Raw genomic sequence first — 21,921 nt, 5'->3', positions numbered from 1 at the left:
TAGGATATAAAGAAAAAAACTTGGACTGTGATAAAACACCCTTAACTTCCCTATACTTTTAGTACAAAACACACTCATTTAAAATTTTACACATTTGAGATATGTTTTAAGTGTATAAATTTCACAATAAAATTGAAATCTGCATATCAATGTGGTAATAAAAGACTATAAAAGATTGGATTCTTATATGTTATTCTTCCAAACACTAAAGAATTATAAGAATTTATTTATTTAATTTTCATGTTAGTTTCTAATATTGTTTTGCAAAAAAAAAATCTCCCTACCTTGATAATGAGAGAATATATAAACTTTCTACATTCAACACATATCATAAATTCACATATAAAAATTTGAGTAGCTCTACTATTATGTCTGCCTCCCTTGTAGAGTGAAGCAATGAGAAATGAAAGAAACTACAACAAACATAAATAAGAACTTCCTGTGCAAACAAACCTGTCCAGTGACATGATCCTACAGAATCGATTAACATGAAATGTGTGCCAAGTGCCTATCGTGTGTTTGTGACCATCCTCTGAAGAGCGGCAGGAGAGAACCATTCCATTCACAATGGACGGTTTTTCATACAGCACAACCAGGAAATAGTGTTCTTTTCAAGACTAACAATACAAGTTTTTTCTTTTAAATGATAAATTGAGCTCTAAGAAAATAAACAGCATCTTCAAGTTTATATTAGTAACTCCGGAAGACAGATTCAACTCAGTCATGTTTTAGTTTTTGGGCTCTGCTTTCTCTATCTGATACATGTAAAAGATTTGAGGAAAGAGCCCCGTCACATCAGAAACAACTGAAACTTTCACAGCCTCAAAGATTCCCAACAGAATTGGCATTAATTCAACTTGACCCTCAGAAAAGTATTACTGTCTTCTGTAGAGGACTGATTCTTTGTTACGGACTCGAATTGTGTTTGTGGTTCCATCTATTTCTAAGTTGTTTAATTGGTTTCATTTCCTGACTCAGTTTTCTCTAATACCTCGGATGTCTGATACAGAGGTGCAACCCTCTTGGTCAGTGTAACCCTCTTTTGTGTCAGTCAATTACTGAGGCAATTTCGGGAGGTTATCCGGCCTCAATGGTGTATTCAAAAGGAACGTTTTGTGTTCCACCAAGGTCAAACTTCTCGACTGTAGAGGACTTCATAGTGCCTCCAACTTGTCCTCGAATCCTGACCTCCTGTACCTAGGAATGTGACTTAACGATTTTGCACATTCAAATAAGCCAAGGATGTGGAGATGAGCTCATCTTGGATTTAAGATAAACAATAAATCCTCTGACCTGCGATTCAATAACCGTAAAGGGAGAGAGGTTTAACACAAGCTTGCAAAGTAAAGGAAACACAGAAGCGAAGGGCAGAAGATGATGAAAGCAGAGACTAAACCACATGGGTTCAAGGCATAGAACATGAATTCCAGGTAGGAGAGCACCATGAAATAGTCTTGCGTTTTCCAGAAAGAACCAATCTGCCAATAGCCTATGTTGAATTTCGGGCTTTCAGTGCTTCAAGCAAACACATCCCTGATCTTTTAAGGAACCTGATTTGTGTAATTCTTTTAGGTTGCACTAAGAAGCTAATAAAGCCGCCATTCCTGTCACTCTCTTTCTCTCTCTCTCTCTCTCTCTCTCTCTCTCTCTCTCTCTCTCTCTCTCTCTCTCTCTCTCTCTCTCTCTCTCTTTTCCCGGTGCTTTGATCTCCTTCAAAGCAGTCACCATTCCCTCCACATCTCCCAAAGATGTAATCAAGAATTTCTTGTGATTAACTTCTCAATTAACTGAAACAAGGAAGTGGAGTCTGAACACCTGAAGAAAAAAATGTCAAAATGTTAGGTGCCAGGAAAATACCTTCGTCTTTTACAATTAAGTAGACCCGCAGGGTCTACAGCAAGGCTGTCTCACTCTTCATCGGCTTTGAAGCAATAGAAAACAAAGGAGCTGGAATGACCACTTGTGAGAAAGTGGCCTGCTAATCAAACACAGCTGGAGAGGAAGGGAAGCCTAATGAGACTGAGGAGTACTGAGACATCTTGCTTTTATGACACACACAGTGCTATCCAAATAAAGTTGTGTTTAAATGTAAAGATTTGTATTTTTTTGTATCAATGAGACAAGTTATTTTGAATGACCTTTCCTTGTGTTCATACAGCATCTGCAGGAACTATTTTTAGCCATGGTCTATATTACAAAGTTCTAACACTCATTGTAATCCGTATAAATGCCATATAGAAAACTCTCTCTGATACCAACATTGTATTTAATTTGTACAAAAAGTCCTAATTCTGTAAGAATATCTCATGCTGAAAAACCTATGACTATTCGTATGATCGTGATCACATCAGGACTTACTAAAAGTAATAATAACATGGATGACCACCATGAGGACAGGTTATTGTGGGTGAAATGCCAAGAGCCAAGTTAAGTCTCAGTTAAGGGCACTGTGACTGGTGGCCTTATCACTGAAGGTTACATTGAAGGTGATCAAAAGGACAAGTGGGAACCTGTGACCAGTCCTTAAGCAGAGGTCAGCCAGGTGTGAACTTCCTGGAAATGAATGTAAGAAGTTGAAGTTGAAAAAGCAAATGTATTTTTGGAAGATCAAGTTGTTCAGCTCTGTTGGATAAGAACACAGAATGAGAAAATATTCTGAATGCTTTTATGGCCTGAACATTTAATTTTACCAAGTGACAACTAATACTAACTTGTGTTATTTTCTTTAAGTATAGTAAACTATAAGAGACAGTAGATGCAAAGAGCAATCCTATTTTCAAGACAATAGCTAAGTAAAAAGAACGACAGGATTTAAGTCATAAGTGCCTAGGATCCTGAAAGGTCCTAGTCCACTCTTACCTGTTCCTTCTACTGTGTGCACTGGGAACTTAACATGACTTGCTGACTCTATAAAAGAACAGCAGGCCCGCCGGCCGGGCGGTGGTGGTGATTCCTCTAATCCCAGCACTCGGGAGGCAAAGACAGGTGGATCTTGGTGATTTCGAGGCCAGCCTGGTCTAGAAAGCGAGATCTAGGAAAGGCGCAAAGCCACACAGAGAAACCCTGTCTTGAAAAACAAAACAAAGAAAACAAAGAAAAAGAATAGCAGGCAATCAGCATCCTCACACTGTGGTTAATAGGGAAGGTAACGTTGGAAGTTCTGTCTTGAATTTTCCTGTTTACATAGGGGTACTCCCCCAATCAATTTAGGCATGCCTGTTTAAACATCAAGACATGCAGCAAAGCCTTCCAGGGAGACAAAGCATTCACTTGTGGACTGAGAAGAAGAGAAGCAAGCTCCTCAGGAGAAGGAAAGATGATTTTTGATTTTGAGACTCTCTCCATAGATACCAAGGCTCCAGGAGACACAGAAGCAGTCAGAACAGAGTCAGCAGAAAAGGCAAACCTAACCTGTGAGTTCATTTCACCTGTAGAGAAACATCGAGGTACAAAGAAAATGCCTTGTATGAGAAGGAGTATATTTTAAGATTCAGCTATGAGGAGCAGTTCCAATAGGCAGAACCCACAGAGAAGCTGGGCACAGTGGCACTTTGAAACACAGTGCTGATGGGGCATCGATAGGTAGAGACCCAGGAGTTCCTGGCTAGTCTGATTAAGCACAACAGTGACTCCAGGTTCACAAAGAGATGTTGTGTCAAAAATCTAAGAGATGGAGTGAAAATAGACACTTGCATAGTTCCATGCACATACACGCATAGAGTATAACACATGTGTGCACAGACACACACAACATTAATACTAATAAAAATGATATATTGTTTCATATTCAAATATATTTAAGTAGCATGCACTATACATTTACAGGCAATGATAAATTTTGATAAAAATCTTTATTCATGAATGAACTGCGTATTTGTACACACACAAAAACATGTATACACCAATTCTTTTCACGGTAAAAAAAGGCATACAATGGTGAAATAATTACTGATGTTCATTACAAAATATATGACTATGAAATTGCACAACAAAGTCTGAAGGATTATTACTTTGCATGGTAGTTTGAGTACAAATAAATGGCTTCAGTACAAATAAATGGCTCTATCATTAAGTAATATGAAAATACGGGTTTGTGGTAGGTGTCACATGTCACATTGTGGTAATCATGTAATATAAAGTAGTGTGTACTATTATATATTACTTTTTTAACCCCAGAGCAGAAGAACCAAGGATAAAATAATTTTGGATAACAATGTTTTGTAAGCATTGTGAAATATCACTTGTTCTATATATATGAGGAAATTAGAAATAAGAAAATGTAAATAACTTATGAAAGATCACATAAGCTTTGAGTAAAAGTCAGATCTCACATTATAACAGTATTTGGTATTAGGTTAAAATGCAGAAACTTTTTTCAGCCAACAACTAGTTTAAGAGGCAACCACAATAGTATATGGATTCTATTTTTATTCAAAAACATTTTTTAAACGATTGCATTTTTAACCAGGTGAGAAATAACATATAATTGCAAATACCCTCTGCTGTAGTGTTTTTGTTTTTTTTAGAATTTACCCTAAAGACATGTTTTGGATATCAAAAAAAGTCATGAACAAAACTTAGAATGCATTTAGTTTCTTTTCTAATACCACCAGTTTACTTCAAAGAGCTGTAGTCGAGAGGTTTTAAAACTATGGGCCACTAAATCTGCACAGTGACCAAACATGCAGCCATGAAAATGATGATGTGAGAAATACATTTAATAACAGGAGGTTTGATTTTGATTTTTACAAGTTTTTTCAGAAGGTCATGTTAAATATAGAGTTGTAAAAAAAGAGATGTCTCTCTTGTTCATCTTATTCTACATCTCTGTGCTTTATATTATATTTTGTGCTTCTGATTTTCTGTATTATTATTCTTAAGAACTATTTCAAGAACCAGTGAATAGGTATCTCACTGCCAGTCTTTATATTGAGAATTGATTCTTAGGTCCCACAGATTAGAAGGAGAGATCTTTGTCCCTATTTTTCTCTCCAATATCCGCAAGCCATGTCTGGACAGCGGATCCACCTCCCAAACATCTTACAAACATAAACCAATGAAGTTCAAAAATATTCAAAATGAACCATTTCAAATTCAATACTGGGAATTTAGAAACTGTAATTTTATCATATATATAATGAAATACTGAATAGTTCTTTTAATGAATAAGTTTGTCCTAAATGCAGGAAAGAGACGAAAACAGTCCTTAGAACAGTGAATGTAGAGAATCAAAATATACCCAATGTACATGTAGTGGGCTTTAAGGGATGACATAAACTAAAACTTACTGTTTTGTTCAATAATTATATAATGTTAGTTTATGCTTGTCTGTTCACTAACTTACTAATGATATGTGGGGTGTGGGTACCTGAATGTTCTAGGAAGTGTGTGGAGGTCAGAATACATTTGAGAGTACGATTTTCTTTTCAAACAGTTGTGGTCTGGCATAAAACTCAGTTCATCAGGAGTGGTAACAAATATCTTTACCTAGTAGGACCCTGCCCTGGCTCCTATGAATATAGGTTTCTATGTATATTTGGGTTCTGTGAAGACCAATGGTGAAGAATCCTAATAAATATCGCAAATATTTTTGAAGCATATTCATCTTTATTTTTACTTTTCTTTCAGTTGTTCCTTCAGTAAATTTTCTTCTATTTATATTGTTTCTTGTTTTTTTGTTCTTTGGTTGCACTCTGTGTGTGTGTGTGTGTGTGTGTGTGTGTGTGTGTGTGTGTGTGTAATTTGCACAAGTGCACTCTTCTAAGTGAGGCCACTAAAGCCAGGGAGGATACCCTCAGATGTCTATCTTTTTCTGCAGTAGGGCCTTGACACAGGGTCTCTCATTTAGCCTGAAGCTAGCTGTTTTATCCCCGGGGTGACTGGTGAAAAATACCCCTGAAATCCCTTTCTAGGCACACATGAGGTTACAAGCGTACATAGCCACAAACAACTTTTTTTTTTTTTATGGATTCAGGTCTCTCACCTTTTGCTTGCATGTTGAATGATCTTCCACAATGAGCAGTTTTCCCAGCCCGTAATGCTATTCTATTAATAAAGGATATTCATGAGCACGGTGTCTCAAACCTTTAATCTCCACACTTCAGAGAATAAGGAAGAAATACTACATCCAGTTTCAGGCCAGTATGGCTGGTGGAGAGATTCTGTCTCAATATCCTTAAATAGATAGGTAGATGATAGATACATAAGGATAGATAGATAGATAGATAGATAGATAGATAGATAGATAGATAGATAGATAGATAGATAGATAGGTGATACATAGCTGAATGAAACTTCACTGAAAGTTTTGTCATCGTAGGTTTTGGAAGTATTTTTTGTTTTTATTTCCTTTAGGTTGTATGGGACCTTTCTTCAGTTGTTGCTGATCGACACACTTAATAATGCACTATTTTAGTAACTTTGATCCTATGGGCTTGGTTTACAATATGTGTCCTTGCAACGATAATTAGATCTAGGATTGATGGCTTTTCTTAGCAGCAACATGCACATAGGAATGAAACAGATTACACCATATATCAGTGTATGAAATTGAAATAAAAATTTAACAATCCAGAGCCTGGATTTTGCTGGAAAACTCAAATAACAATTTTTCTTGAAGTCAGTTTGTAAGAATAAGCATATTGCTTTCAGCATACCTTGTGAGTATGTCTTATTTTTAGTATGCTCTGCTAATGCTATCAACCGTTTATACAACATCAAGATTAGAACAGTAGCACTCTGCTTTCTTCCCTGGAGGGTACTACTCTTAGGAGTGTTATCAAACTTTTCTTTTGGATTCTGTTTTATTTGTGTGTATCTTATGCACATTTGAAACATTCATCCCTTAACCGTTGTTAACACTGTCAATGTGAGCAGGTTGTTTCTTTGGGAGTCTATTTTTTTTTTTTTTTTGGTACAGATTGCTTATGTCTAGCTGTGTCCCCTAATAAAAAGCCTTCTGATCCATTATCTCTTGACCTTTTTCTGCTTTTTACATTGTGAGAATTTTGAAATGTCTTCCTATTATTTTTCACTAAAAGCACATTATGTACTGAAAGTTTTTATACTTTATTCATATCTTTAAAAACATTTTCTGACAGGTCTCAGTAAAATATTTACAAATATTACTGTAAATATATAGTTAACTAAGAGATGTGAAAAAACTTGAAATAGATTTTGTTTGTTTTCCAGTTTAGTACTACAGTATTAATCACAAAGTAACTCCAAATAAAACTAAATAAAATGAGATGACTATTATCTATTAAAAAACATTCAAACATATAACAACAGACTTAATGTAAATTCTTCATAAGAAACATCATCAAAGCATTTAGATTGTAATTTTATGTTCAATTTATACTAAACCTGATTGAAGGAACTAATTATTTTTTCAAGACAAGATGAGTATTTTGTCTTAATGCTGTTTGGTACATGAAAATTATTACTTAAATATATAAAAGCATTTCAATTTTTAAAACAGAAAAAACTGCAAACTATAATTTTCTATAAATATTAGCTGAAGTGCATATTTAGAAATAAACTTATAAATAACTATCTATTATTAGTTGCATAGTAATTGAAAAAATGTAATTGAAAAATATTAAAATACAAGCTTATTATTGAAATTAATTTTGCCTCCATTTCGTTATACTTTTCTTTGTAAATCTATGTTGACACTTCTTGAGATTGTGTTACTAATATTCATCTTCTTGAACGCTATTGTTTTTAGGTATAGAAGACAATAATTTAATTTTTGTTTTCTTCTTCTTTACAATTAATTTTGGTTGATTGTTTTAAAGGATAAAACTGAGGAAACATCAACTTTGATTTAAATAGTATTAACAGATTTCTTGCATACAGAGATTAAAACATATCACTGATGCATTCTTATAAAAAGTTAATGAACTTTCAAATTTAATGTTGGAGTTGGCAATAGATTTCAAACAATGAGTAGCAAATTGGGATAGAAATGATGATTATGCTTTCGAGGGAAAAAATAAAGTTCAAACTATTGTCGAGTGAGAAAGTATCTCAAACAATGGTTAATGTTAATTGCATATGTAAGGATTTTATTCAAATAATTTTAGAATATACACTTTAAGAACAGGGATTCAGCCATAAAATGAAGTTGGTAATAATAAATAGTATATTATTTCACTTGAATTTATCAAGTTAAACATTGCATTTCAAAAAATGTATTGTAAGAGGCATGATAAATAACTTCCTAAGCATCAACAGCCATACAATGAAGTTGGTAATGATAAATAGTATAGAATTTTACTTGAATTTATCAAGTTAAACAATTGCATTTCAAAAAATGTATTATGAGAGTTATGATAAATAACTTGCTAAGCATAACATACTTAGGTCTTATATTACAGGAAAGATATACAATCTAAATGATAAATGCAAAATTGTATTTTGAAAGCCATTGTGTGCAAATAACAGTGAAGAAGGGATAATAGTTCAGTTTATTCAACATTACCTCAAATGAATCTATTACTAAAAGAATTACTAAGTATCACATAAAACTAAAATGACTAAAGCTCTAATATAGTAAAAGAAATGTTCACCATCAGAAGACCAATATTCTGCATGTGTTATTGGTTTAAATTTTCTTTGAATATTTGATCCTAAATAAAAAAAATAGCAATGTATTGATTTTAATTATTCGATGATAAGAAGGAATCAAGATAAGAGAGATTCCTTTTATTACAAGGGCACAGAATCTGACATTTACAGTTTAAGCAATTATTATTGAGCTTCTGGTTGTTTTTAACTTAGTGTGAAATAGTTCAGAAATACTTATTTAGGGCAGGTAAGCCGGTTAGCATGATTGCTTACCACATCATTTCTGTTTAACCTTCTGATCCCTGTTCAACAAGTCATACTTACACTGAGACTATTTCATTCTATTAAAAGCACATGGAAAGTAATAAAGATAATTAAAGACATATACATGAACCACATCATTTTCAAATTTGCTGAAAACTTTTTATTGTATATAATCACAGACCTAAAAATCATCATCCAAATAGAATTGATTTCTAAAATTTACATCAATAAGCTTTACTTAAACTTAATAAGAATTAATTATTCACTTCTTGATGATTTCATCATATAACTGCTAATATATATATCTTTTAAATGTATAATAAGATCCAATTTTCTTTAGTGAGCACATCTTGAACAATGGATTGAGCTATTTAGAAATATTGAAACAATGCATTTACTAATGAATATTTATGACCATAATTAAGTGATTATTTTTTCCAGATTTTTATAAACACCATCAAAGAAAAAATATTCAGAATATTGTGGTAATGAAGCAGCAAGAACACGCGCAGGACGTGAAGGGTCCTTACGTTCCTTTCCTCATTCTTACATAATCTGGATTGCCAGATGATACTTCCCGATTTAACATGTTAGTGGTCATGACTATTTGGGGGCTATATGAAATCAAAACAATGAGTTTAAATATATCTTATTTTCCACAGTAATGTCCTGAGTCTAATATCTGTAATACGATCATATTGATCAGTAATTACTATGAAAGAAAGCCCAGTTCAAGACCTAGCAGGAATCCTTACTAGGCAAGACAGCTATCCGTGATTGCAGTATGATTCAGATCTGTGACAGAATTACTTAGCAAAGTAGCAAGAGTCTGTGGAAGCACGTCAGCCTGAACTTTTCAAGCACCATCATTTAGTTTTTCAATGTCACAAAAGGCTTCTTTACGTTAGATGTAAAGTCCCGAGACATGGTTGCACTATCCACAACTTTTAAAATATTCATACGTATTAATAGAAAATAATGCTGATGTTTTGAGGCTTTTTTAGAGCAATCAAAATCATTAAAAAATATATAAATATCTAAGAACTAGTTAGGCGACTGCTTCCTTTAATATTATCAGTGACCTCTTCTCTCTTGTGTTTTTTCTTCTAATTATGTCTCTCCACACTTTTGGAATTAACTTCCTGGAAAGAATGTCTATAAAACCACAGTTATTATAACAGTTCAGAACTGGAATTCTGCTAAATACTTCCTTTTCACTAATTTGATATCAAAAGTTTCTCCATTATGAATTTTAAATAATGATTCTGCAAATATGGAATGTAGCTTTACCTTGCTATTAAAAAAAAAAAAAACTTTCCTGGTTGTTTCTAATTTTTTTTGTCTTTAAATTACATTATAAGTGACTCATGTAATAAGATTTTTACAAAGAATATCAGAAAATTTATTTTATTTGACTGAAAGGCAGGACATAAGATCATGTATCTATGGATAAATGGCTACAAATTTATAGGAAGAACTATACAATCATCCACAGAAAAAATTCTTGAGGATCCTGGCTGGGACTTCAAAGAGAATTTTGAAAGATCAGTGAAATAGAATCTATCATAACAATACTAAATAGGTCAAAGTGTATTTGTATCAGAAATCTATCGATTAATGTATAAGCATAAAAATTTGCAAATAAGATATTCACATTAACATATGAAAATATATGTAAATGCATATACCTGTATGTAAAATTAAGTAGTAGACTTTTACACAAGAAAATATAGGTTGAAATATTTTCTTAAACTTAAAAGTACCTGTGACAACTATCTGATGAGCTTAAATATTTAATTATACTAATGATAAAATTTGGAAATATTTGAAGTAAATCTTGGGATCTTGATCCTTCCTGCTAAGATTTCTATTCCAAGATATATTTGTAATTTGTAAATTTCTGCTTATGTCTAATATAAGTCCTATTTTGATATTACAGTGTTTTTCTTATATACATTTCTGAGACTTTTTAAAGAAATATTAGGATTCACATTCTTCTGAAATATTCACACTTCGTATCTATGTGCATTTTCTGAAAATTGTAAGTGAAAGCCATGCCCACCTAGAATTTATACCACAGATAAATCCAACAGGAAAGTGATGAGACAGAAATTAAAGATAAAAGGTTCCAACTTCTGCTTCTTTACTGACTGATAAAGCTGTTTTATCTCCTTGAGTAAAATGTAATGGAGAGGACCCGGACACCATTGCCTTTTCACAATCTTTCAATCTCCCTCTGTGTTTATGAAAAAATTATTCAGTTTAAATATTTTTAAGTCGAAGCTCCCTAGCTACATTCTATGTTGCTTGAAGATATTTACTTAATGTGGCTAAGGTGGGCTGAAGCTGTCAAGAAATGGAATGACAGCGTAACTAATACATAACATGAATCAAAGTGAATTTAAAAGTCACAGTTGGTGATTCCCCCAGTCCAACTGTCATCCTCAGGGTTGCTTTAATTTTAGAAAGTATTTAACAGATATCCATATAGGATTGTTGTGTTTTTCAAATAAAAATTAAAAATTAAGCTATTTCTCATTTTTTTCAATGTAGTCCTGGGTTATTGTAAGTGTCCCAGTACAAGTTAAGTACATATATATGTGTTTTATGTATTCTATATGTATACCCATATCCAGAATGTGTGCATTTAGTAATCCACTATCTTTCCCATAAACATGAAGTTAACTTCTGTAGTGTTACTACTCTACTATATGAAGAAGGTACTAAGAAATTACTTTTCAAAAACTTGTGAAACATCATCTACTTACAAGATGATTGTGGTATCAATTTTATCAAAATTCCATTAATACTGAAGATGCAGATAAACATACGTGCATCCGGCTTTCTTGGAAGATAATCATGAAAATAATAAAAATCATATATGGCCATTAAACCTATTTAACTAAATGAACACTGTGTTGCTAGCTGACTTTAAAATTTCCAGTAAGAGTTACCATATTTAAGTAACTTAACAGGTTTAGTAATTATCAGAAATTAAATTTTCAGCACCTTTCTCTGAAGTCCCCATATTCTTTGCTGTGTGAGAGGCATAAACTTGAGATAGTTTGGTTAAAAATATCTATAATCATTGTATCTGTGTAGTGAGAACCAGGATAAAATTAGATTCTTCACAAAGCTAGTCACATCATTAATTGAATTCCAAGCCCTCTTGATACTGTGTGAATCTATCAGAAATAGAGTTTCAAGAATGCACAGTTAGGGGCTGTTCAACTATCTGATGACTTAGAACACAATCACATGTATTTTAAGACACACACGCACGAGGGGAAAGTATAATATAATTCAAATGATTGCTTGTACTAATTTTCCAAAGGTGTCATGACTATCTTTGTGTTCCTTAAAATATGTTATATAAATCTGTAACATTTTAATTACCAAATTATGATACTAATAAGACTAAATTGGTATTGTTCAGACTGCTTAGACACAATGCTGTACCACACTGTAGTCTACAGGAAAACCTAGGGACTAGAAAGATACTTCCTGTTGTGGAGTTGATTAAAAATATGATCTAACATTGGGTACAATGGCTCTTGATGCAACTTAAGCCTTTTGTGCTCTACCTGTAAAATGGGCAATGCACTTATCTCTTAACTGTATAATTATTTTCTCAGATGCATCAGTTGGGATAATGTTTTAAAATAGATGTAGCAAGGCAGATATCTCTCCAAATTATTATTGCTATCATAATTGTTGGCATAAAGACACTAAATAGTCTGAGATAGATATACCTGCTGTCTTATTTGAAGACTTTTAGGGTCTAAATTTTATATAAATGTTTTTATAACTATTTCAGAGACAATAATTTTATATAATTCTAGAGAAAGAGGAACATTTATTCTAAAAAAAATCACTTCAAAGTTCTGTTAACTTTATTCAACTATTTTGGGAAATAACTATGCTTCTCCATCTTAAATTTACAAAACAAAAATATGTTGCATTCAACCTGATAATGTTTACTTATTTTCAGATACAAGTTTGCACACACATGTGCGCGTACACACACACACACACACACACACACACACACACACACACACACACACACAAACTGTCATTAAAACTATTGTACATTGGCTTTACTCACGCCATGGCAAAAAAAAAATACATTGTTTTTAATGGAGCTCTTATTCACCATAATCTATCACCATGGATGTAGCTGATAGTTTTATGTGAACAGATCCAAGTGTACTTTAATTTATAAAAGGAAACTCATTAGAAATGTTTTATGAAAGTTAAAAAGTGCTTAGGAGAACTGAAATTTTGAGAGTTATACTTTAGTCATGTTTCAATTCATACGCCATTTTTTCAAAGATAACAGAAAATTCAGTGTTGCTGATAAAGCAAACTCCACACACATTTTTTTCTCCCATCAACGTGATTAAATCGGTATAAATGAGCGTTAGATTTGTTTTAGTACCGTTTTCCATTGCTCCATCTGCTGGATGTGACTGCATCTCCTGCAGCAAGTGGGGACCCCTCAAACTAACGTGAATTAATTCAGCAGGTGGCTTCAAAAAGGCTCCAGAACGTTGCTTGTGAAACTTATAATGACTTTTACATTCTTTTGTTCAATAAGAGTTCCTATTTTAATGTAAGGGGAAAGGGGAATGGAGCAAAACAGACTATAATCTCAGAAAAGATACAGTTTGCAGCAGATGAAGTATTAAAGACAAGAGATGGGCTTCTCTGCTGGTTTGAACACTATTCTCACCATTCTGTTTTTATTGGTATTTATATGACAGGTCCTAAAGCCTTCCTCCTAACCCAGAAATGGAAATCATATGCAAAATAACTTTTTGAAACATTTAAAGGGGACATTCAAGAAACATAAATATCACAAAAGGCAATCATGACTCTCAACAGAATTGACCGAGTTATAGGGTACCATTTGCTTACTGACCCCGCAGCGTCTACGCAGGCAGCTCTTGAGTCGCACTCTTGGACAAGGCAGCCCCAGTTTTCCGCCTTCTCCCAGTCACAGACCGGACAACATGCAGCTGCTGCCACCAGCCAAACCTCTTTCAGGGCCACCACCGCTGCCGCTGCTGCTTCAAAACCGTGGCTGCTGCTGCTGCTGCAAAGAAAGGGTTACTCCTCCCTGGGAGTCAAGTGGCTGCAAACTTCCCCTGTTTTACATGTACGTTTCCCTGCAAACTTGTAAGCCCTTTCCTGCAGAAGGGCCAAGGAAACCCTTCACAAGCATCACAGTCAATACCATCATAACCGACACCCCCAGAAGGTAAGACCTGCGATTCTATCCGAAAGGCAATCTTCATCCAGATGGGAAGCACCTCTTCCAGCATCAACTGCCCCCGCTCGGTTCCTATCAGCAAATTTACCCGTGCGAGCAGTCGCCACTGCCACCAGCGAGTGTGAAGGTGGAGGTAAAGTTTGACGAATGGTGGCCACCCCTGGCAGGGAAAGGATCTAGACATCTACCTACCCACGAGGGCTGGGCGACAGGAGATGCCTGTAGGAAAAGTGTCACGTACCTTTCTCCGGTTGTCGGGCTCCAAGCTCAGGACCCCGTGAGTCTGCGATGTGGCGGGGCGAGCGTCCAGCCCTGGCCGCGGGCTCCCTTCCGGGGGTGACCGGAGCCGCCTCCGCCGCTGCGCCCGGGCGCGGGGCCGAGCCGCCTGCGACGCGCCAAGGGCGCCGGGCACTGCCAGTCACTTGGCCCAGAGAAGTTGGGCAGAGCCTCCGTGGCGAGCCTCGGCCACCGGGGAGAGCAACACGTTTAGTTTGAACTTTCCAGCTCCAGTCCCAGCGAATACACACTCAACGCACACACACGCGCGCTCCGAGAGCCTGTCACAGGCGAGCGGACTGGCACCCGTGGCTCTCTGGCCGCGTCTTTCTCTCTCCCTCGCTCTTATTGGCGCGGAGGTTATTGTTTTATTTATTTATTTCCTCCTCTTGGCTCCATCCCCCGCCCCTCATCTCCCGCCCTGCCTGCTCCTCCTCCCCCTCCTCCCCCTTAAGTGTCTCTGAGCCCAGCGGTGGCTGTCGCTCCAGCTGCGGCGTTGCGGGCTTGCCGGCTGCTCTCCCCTCCCCGCGTGGGGGCGCGGGGACCCAGGCGCCCTGGGAGGGCGGGGCAGCAACCGGGAGAGGACACCCAGGGGGCTCTGCTTGCTGTGGAGGAGGCGACGAGTGTCGGTGGAGGTGAGGGGACTTCTCTTCGGGTTCCCCGGGACAGTGCTGCGTGCGGCTCCACCACCCTCCAAGAGGGAGAAGCTGGTGATCGCAGCGCAGAGACTGTCCGCCCTGGCGGTGGCTGCGCTTGAACCGCGGCTGCCTCTTGTGAGTGCAGATGCACCGGCTCCAGCACCCCGCCAGAGAAGAGGCTCGTCAGTGTCCAGCGGCTGGGCTGCCAGCCTCCTCCTCGAGGGCTTCTGCAAACCCCAGGGGGACGCTCCCATTCCCAAAAGGGAGTTTAACCTCCGGCGATGCCAGTTGTCATTTTTGTAAATGGTGGTTCAAGTGTATGTTAGGCTTCCTCACTGCCCTGCCTGCGCCTCCTCCTACTCTCGAGAAAGGTGCCTACCTCCCTCAGGTGCAGTACCCATCGCTGGGGCGACGGGCTTGGGACGCCTACCTTCCACTCCAAACCGACCTACAAGATCTGATCCGGAGTGCAATGTCTTTGGGCTACCGTTGGCCTCCAAACTGAGCTCCTAAATGGCAATTGACCGCAGGTGCCACGGTTTTTCAGTCACAATCTAACCTTTTCCCAAACCTGCGGAAGAGATGATGACCTTAGAGGCAGCCGCCCACCCCCACCCTCTACAGTCTGAAAGCTATTTTCCACCAAGAAGCCCATTTTTGACTCAAGGAAATCCTTCCATTCCCGTGGAATACTCCACTGCCTGGCGGCTTTTCCGGCAAAAAAAAAAAAAAAAAATCTTTACAGGGTTCCCAAAAAGAGAAGGGAGGGGGGATTAAAATGAAATAAATCTAGGCCGCATCATGATAAATAAGCAGTCAGTAAACTAGGCACCATCCCAAAGGATGGGATGCAAATTTTGCCTCCCGGATTTGGAAGCGGGATTCCTTTCCTCAGCGTTTTGCCCTGGGAAGCTCTAGCATTTTTTTTTTTTTAATAAATACTCTTGTAAAAGCACCCGTTTAATACTAGAATGCTTACAATTTTTTTATAGTATATGTATATTCTAACCTATGTGTGTATTTTATATTATGCCCAGTTATTTCTCCCAACTTTCTGATAATTTCTGGTTAGATATTTATACATTGGTTGTTTTCAATATTTACTTAGAATTTCCCTATTAATGTACAAATACCCCTTAAGGACCTAGGTTTTTTTTTTTTTCTACTTTACAGTCTCATTGACATCCCAAGTAAGCCCCCCAGAGGTCAGCTGAGGAACAGGTGGAGACTGATGTGAGAGAAGGAAAAGAATGCTCATCCTTTCTGCATACTACAGTTGCTCTCTTCCCTACAGCCAGTTGTCATTTGCAAAGTAGAGTGACCCTGACTGCACTCCCAGGTCCTCCCTCACTTAGGAAGCACCAGCTTTCTGGGAAAGGGGGCCACAGATAGTGAGTAGCTTTCCACTAAATGGTTTCACACAGACATCATCAAGGAAGAACAGTTGCGGTACCTCACTGCTCCTGAGTGATGAACATGAATGATTGTCATTCTCTGAGACCATGTCTTCCATAACATAGGGATATCTTCATTCAAAATTAGCATGGGCCGTATACCATTTTAAGTCCCCCAAGTTGGAATAGCATACATTTGCTATGTGATCCAAAGATAACCAGACTCTTAACCTGTTAGATGGCTAACTGACTACAGGGTTAGAATTTTAGATACAGGTTTATATGAATCTATATCTGAAAGTATTCATATACATTATATAGATATATAATTAGATAGATACTATAGATGGATGGACAGATATATAGATAGATGATAGATAGATAGATAGATAGATAGATAGATAGATAGATAGATAGGAAGAGTTGGAGGTCAGTGGCTCCTCTCCTGTTCTCCTGTATTTATCCTAGACTCTTACCCACATCTCCTGGACTGCAGCTGTAATAGTTTTCCTTTTTTTCCCCATGTGAATTTTATCTTTCATCACATTTGTCCTCAGTGTGCTTCTACTCAGCAATATCCCAAAAGACAGATGTTTATTGGGAGCTGAATTGCACATAATGTTGCTATAATAACCTCGAACACATATTTGTCACTGAAAATCATGTAAATTGGAAAAGAAATTCGATAGGTATTATTTTGTTATCTTGAAAAGTGATTGAATGGCATCCATGAATATTAGCACTGTCCATGGTGCTACACGCCTGTAACCTCAGGACTAAGGTCGGCCAAGGATCACAAGGTCTGGACTAGTATGGGCCACATATGGAAAATTCATTCAAAACAAATCTACCACTGGAAGCCATCAATTATTGTGTTTATGACTGTACACATGGTCTGATTAAATTACATTTTAAATATGTGCAGTGTGTGAACTGCTATCACAAATACATAAAGAATACAGCATTTTATTGGAGTTTCATTGTATTTATTAAACACTGCAATATATTAAAGACTAGCCTAATGTATTGAGAGGGAATTTTGAGAAACTCCAAATTTTACTCTTAAAAAAAGAGTATACAGTTGCACAACTTCACCAACCAGGTTAAGCTTATTTAATAATATTCAGTTGCTATTTTCTTGGCAAAAATCCATCTTGGCAGATCCATCAAGAAATGGAAAAATAATAAGAGAGAAGGAAGTCTTGTTAAGAAGCAGGAAGCATGGAGAGACAGAAATGTAGATGGATACATCATGTCTGCTGAGAACATCAGCATGCTCAGAATGCTGATTCTTAGCATTCTACATGATATATCAAGTTTAGGGCATTTGTCTACAGATTTGTACTGTTGTGTCTACGTTGTCAAAACTAAGTCAGACAGACAACAGGGAAAGCAGGCAAACCTCCTTTCCAAGTCAAGAAATTCTACTGTCTTACATTTTAAATATGAGATACCATCATGAGTTATAATCTCATTTAGTTCAAAAATTTAACCATTTAAAAAAATACTAAAGGCATCACCACTTACCTCGAATCACTAGTTCTTAAACAGTGACCTATTTATTTGCATGTAAGTGTACATACACACTGTCAACATCTAGCCTTACTGGCTGTATGTGTAATTATCTAGTTTATACATGTAGAAACTAGAGGTCAAATATAAAAAGGAAATATGCTGACTACTGTGCTAGACACAGCAATTACTGTATTTTGGGGCTAAGAGTGACCTTTTGTATGTTAGAAAATGACTATGCAAATTACTAACAAATATAACCTTAATATTTAGCATGTTTTATCTCTTCATTTTCTTCAGCCCTTTTTAAAATTTTTTGTAAACTTCCCTATTACAACGTATCCTTTGTGACATCCTTGCAGATTATGAAGCAAAGACTATCTATTGTCCACTCCTGTGAACAGTCTCCTCATGCTGTACTAACCACCACCACCACCAGTTTGGTGGTTTTTTTTTTTTTTTTTTTAACTCTTCCTTCAGTTTTATTAAGTCTTGAATGACTTTGGGGCACAGTCCAGAGAGATTTTCAATAAGTTTTTCAATTATATTTCAAGGGAGCCCAAAAGAAGGGCAGTCTTTTTGCTGATAAGAAGATCAAGGTTAGAGATATCCACGATAAAGTTTCCAGAGAGGTCTCTGTGTATGTGAAAACAGAAATCCTCATGCCAAATGTGGCTTTTCTCAATATTGTGGACAGGAGCTCTGGAATGAAATCCTCCAAAGTCTTCATGGTGTCTATATGGTTTACACTCAACAGTTCTCCCTTCCTTCCTATTTTAAAAGCTGACTCATTTGATTCAGTATTAAAATCTATTCCTCTTGAACCATTATAAATGCTAATCCATCTGTTTAGATTACACCACCTTTCTTCATCTCTCCAGCTAGAGTCCCTCTTTATCGTCTTCAGTCTCTGCACAGTCACATGGTTTGATAGCAATCACCTCCTTGTTTGATTTTGAATCATCCTTATTCTCATGACTATATTTTTCCAACAGAGTACAGAACAACTTATAACTGCATGCACCTGAGACACATATGGGATAAATGTTTTATATCATTAGAATTTAGATCCCATGGGGAGGATTTTCAACACTGTTCAGCTGTAGTGGAGTGCCTGAACATACAGTAGTTGCCCAAAAGTGAATGGTTCTATGGAAAATGTCAATCAATATAATTTGTAAGGTTCATGGAAGAAATAGTGGACATTGAACAATTACGTTATGATATGATTAATAAAATACAACAGTATTTTTAATAAAATTATAGTTTTTAATCACTACTATAAAAAGCCATGATGTTTTTAACTTGTTTTTGTCATTTCTATAAAAACAACACACATTGCTTTTTTATAAACCTTAAATTTATTCTCTGCATATGTTTTGATAATTAGAAATCATAAAAATTAAAAATTCACAGCATGTTGGCATCCTAGAACAGTAAGGCTTTATTCATCATTAATTTACACCTGTTTTGGTTTAGAATTTAAATGTTTTTAAAAGAAAAAAATTAATCTACATTCTAAATTAATCACTGACTACTTAGTTTAAAGTTGATAATGACAGGTAAAACTTACTGTTATACAGAATGTTCACATTAGAGAAGAAAAGTAGTTTAAGTCATAATCAGTAAGTAGCATACATGACGTTTATATACTTAATTTTTCATTATATAAAATTTGTGATATGAGACTAATTCAGATAGCACTTTTAATTTCAGAAGAGTCTATGAAAGTGATAGATTGAATATGTAGAAAGTGAGAAAATAGATAGGAATGAAATGTACCTTTTAAATCCAAATTTTTTACCTTTGTTTCCCATTTTATTTGAGATAGATTGTTTTATCCTGTATAGTTTACCCCTCCTTCTTAACTTACTCCTACCAGTTCCTCGCCAAACCACCTCTTCTCCAGATCTACTCCCTTTCTTTCTTTCTTTCTTTCTTTCTTTCTTTCTTTCTTTCTTTCTTTCTTTCTTTCTTTCTTTCTTCCTTCCTTCCTTCCTTCCTTTCTTTCTTTCTCTCTCTTTCTTTCTTTCTCTTTCTTTTTTTTGCTTCTATAAAAATCTTTCAACCAAGACTTTTTTCATTTTTTTTATTAAAAGATTTTCTATTCATTTTACATACCCACCACGGATTCCCCTCTCCTCTCTCCTCCCGTACCTCCCTTGCCTCCCCTCCCAACCCACTCACTCCCCATTCCCACCTCCTCCAAGGCAAGGTCTCCCACGTGGAGTCAGTAGAACCTGTTATATTCAGTTGAGGCAGATCCAGGCCCATCCTCCCTGCTTCCAGGCTAAGCAAAGTGTCCCACCATAGGCACTAGGCTCCAAAAAGCCAGCTCATGCACCAGGGACAGGTCCTGATCACACTGCCTGGGGGCCCCCTAAACAGTTCAAGATAAACAACTGTCTTGCTTATCCAGAGAGCCTAGTCCATTACCATGGGGGCTTCTCAGCTATTGGTCCACAGTTCATGCATTTCCACTGGTTTGGCTGGTGGTCTCTGTACATTTTCCTATCCTGATCTCGATGTCTCTTGCTCATATAATCTCTTTCTCTCATCAGTTGGACTCCTGGAGCTCTGCCTGCCCCCCAGCCATGCATCTGTGCATCTGCCTCCTTCAGTCAGTGGATGAGGGCTCTATGATGACAGTTAGGGTATTCAGCCATCTGATCACCAGAGTAGGGCACTTCAGGCACCCTGTCGACTATTGATCTACTCCCTTTCTGTCTCTCCTTAGAAAATAACAAGCTTCTAAGAGCTCACACCCAAACACTACAAAATAAAATATAGTAAAATAAAACAAAAACCGTCGTATTGAAGTTGGACAAGGCAACACAACAAAAGGAAAAGATCCCAAGAGCAGGCACAAGAGTCAGAAACCCACTCATTCAAACATTCAGGGTTCCCATATAAAGTACTAAACTGAGAGCTGTAGTGTATATGCAGGGGACCTGGTATAGACCCATGTAGGTCCGTACCTGCGGTCTCTGCATGTTCATGTGTACCTAGCTTAGGTGAGTCAAAGATCCTTGTTAAGTCCAGAAATTTTGATGAGGCTCAATAAAAACACAAGGATTTTTTATAATGCTAAAATACAAAGAAGTGCATTTCCCATATTCTCAATGTTCAGTGGCAATGCCATCTCAGGAAGAGGGTTGGCGTGCTTTCGATGACTGCTTGACTTTCAGCCTTGGTGTTTGAAAAATCCTACTTAGTGTCGCTGGGAAAAAATTCATGGTAGAAATGGATTAAAAACTACTGTCTTAAATATTTTGAGATAGGCTGATTTTAAACCTTGGAAGGTCAGGGATATATTATCTCTGATGCCTTAAAAAGCTTGCATTTTCCAATATAATTTAAAAGTAAATCCATTAATATTAACATATAAGATGGCTGTATTTACTTTTAAAAACAATTTAATTTCAACTTTCTTATTTTTGATGCAGAAGATGTCAAATACAATTTAAATGATTTATCTTTTGGAAATATTTTCTAAGCATCATTTCTTCCTTATATTTAGTGATATTTTATTTAGCAATAAACGAAGCCTATTTCAAATGTTCTCTTTTGTTGATCAAAGGGCTCAGATACACAAAGGTTAACTATATCAAGAGCTGTACAATATCATTTCAAAAGGCAAAATTAACCCACACTTTTGAGATAACCTTTCAAATATTGCTTTTGATATTTATTCCTACTAAACCAATTTTAAGGCTAAAGTATTGAGATCTGTGAAAGACATATGAGAAAAACCAAGCCAACTAAATGCAAGAATATCAACCTGATTCTTATTTCACACAGCCATATAGTTTTCAGTTAGTAGCTAAGTTATTTTCTTGGCCTAGTACAAGGACACAGAACATACAAAGTTTGTGAGTAATGAAGGGAAAGAAGGAGATAAGCAATGTTATTTTGTACAATATGATAATATACTCTTGTTGCTATAGTAAAAATACCATAATTTATGTAAGAAATGTTCATTTCGTATAAT

The 21,921-nt window shown here is 36.3% G+C and overlaps 1 long non-coding RNA gene across 1 annotated transcript in view; it reads right to left on the bottom strand.

Annotated features, from left to right (window-relative positions):
• LOC143269105 (uncharacterized) overlaps positions 1 to 14,767 on the bottom strand; it is a 753,638-nt gene extending 738,871 nt beyond the window's left edge. The window contains exon 1 of the long non-coding RNA XR_013045464.1: positions 14,352 to 14,767. This is a non-coding gene — a long non-coding RNA (uncharacterized LOC143269105). The remainder of the gene's footprint in view (positions 1 to 14,351) is intronic.
• Between the last annotated feature and the right edge of the window lie 7,154 nt (positions 14,768 to 21,921).

The sequence above is a fragment of the Peromyscus maniculatus genome, chromosome 17, assembly GCF_049852395.1.
Source record: "Peromyscus maniculatus bairdii isolate BWxNUB_F1_BW_parent chromosome 17, HU_Pman_BW_mat_3.1, whole genome shotgun sequence".
Lineage (NCBI taxonomy): Eukaryota > Metazoa > Chordata > Mammalia > Rodentia > Cricetidae > Peromyscus > Peromyscus maniculatus.
This window is presented reverse-complemented; position numbering and strand designations above follow the sequence as displayed.